Genomic DNA, 1,467 nt, shown 5'->3' on the forward strand with positions numbered 1-1,467 from the left:
GTTGTTAGGTGTCATCGAGTCGGTACTGACCCATAACAATCTTCTGCACAATAGAACAAAACATTGCTGGGTCCTGCGCCCTTACAACTGTTGCTATGCTTGAATCATTTCTGCTGCCACTGTGCCAATCCGTCTCGTTGGGGGTTTTCCTCTTTTTCTCTGATCCTCCACTTTACCAAACATGATAGGGGTTTTTGTTTGCTTTTTTTTTTTTTTTTTTTTTTGAGCAGCAGAAAGGCCTGTTTATTGGGGGCCTCACTCCTTGAGGGAGAAGTGCATCTCCTCGTTGATCATCTTGTGCTTGCTAGGAGTTGAGGCACTTATGGATCTGGGCCAGCATGTTCAAGGTCGTCTCGCTGCTCAGCCCAGTCTTCTTGGTCTGGAACTTCTTAGCAGGTCCTTGGTGGTCATGGGTTTGCGTGTCAGGTAGCTGCGCACCGTGTCTTTGACCACCTGCACGTCACTGCTGCAGGGCATTGACTTCCCAGACAGGGGCTGGGGGATGGATTTCCCGGACAGAATCTGGGAATCTGAGGTCCCGCCTCCATCCAGAGCCGCTGGGCTGTGGGGGTGTTACCGGCAACTTGCCTTTCTTCAGTTTGCTTGCCCGTAAGGTGCACTAGGTGGCGCTGCTCTCAGTGCTGGGTGTGCCAGGGCGGCTTTTCTCCGCCCTGCTCCTCCCCATTTCCTATGCTGGCTCCTGATGGCTTCCACTCCGTTTTAGGCGGCATCTTCTTGTTCACCATGAAGAGGACCAATGAGGCCTCCCTGTGTATGTTGCTCTCCTCCGAGCTGTCGGATTCCTCACTGCTGTCTTTCTTGTGCTTCTTCTCTTGGGGGACAGAAGCCTTCTTCTCCTCCTCCTCCTCGGCAGCTTTCCCTCCTCACTTTTCTCGCTGCTCTGTTCCTCCACACCTTTGGTCACCTCCTTCTGCTAGGTCACTCGAGGCTTACTTTCCATCTCTTCCTGGAAGTTGCTGGAGCCGTCAGAGGCCCTCAAAGTCCCCATCATCACTGTCCTCGAAGGCCTCACTCGTTGTCCAAGCCTGTCTTCTTCTTCTTGCCAGGCTTAGTCTTGGGGGTTCTGCCACCTTCCTCCCCGTTTGCGTCGCTGTCGTCCAATGACATCTCCAGGTCATCCTCCAGGTCGTGGATACGTAGGCACCGGTCCATCCCGAAAATATGTGTAAAGAATGAGAGACGAAGTCTGGCCCCACTGGGGTCCAAGACGCACTCTGGCTGCACTTCTTCCAACATAGATTTGTTTATTCTTTTGGCAGCCCACGGCACTTTCAATATTCTCCTCCAACACCATAACTCAAATGCATCAGTTCTTCTCTGGTCTTCCTTATTTACTTTCCAGCCTTTGCACGCATATGATATTATTGAAGATACCATGGCTTGGGTCAGGCACACCTTAGTCCTCAAGCTGACATCTTTGCTCTTCAACACTTTAAAAAGTTCTTG

The 1,467-nt window shown here is 51.5% G+C and overlaps 1 pseudogene; it reads right to left on the reverse strand.

Moving 5' to 3' along the window:
• Positions 1-255: 255 nt before the first annotated feature.
• On the reverse strand, positions 256-1,173 carry LOC102815675 (annotated as a pseudogene).
• Between the last annotated feature and the right edge of the window lie 294 nt (positions 1,174-1,467).

This window comes from Chrysochloris asiatica, unplaced genomic scaffold (assembly GCF_000296735.1).
Source record: "Chrysochloris asiatica unplaced genomic scaffold, ChrAsi1.0 scaffold00293, whole genome shotgun sequence".
In the NCBI taxonomy this organism is placed as follows: Eukaryota; Metazoa; Chordata; class Mammalia; order Afrosoricida; family Chrysochloridae; genus Chrysochloris; species Chrysochloris asiatica.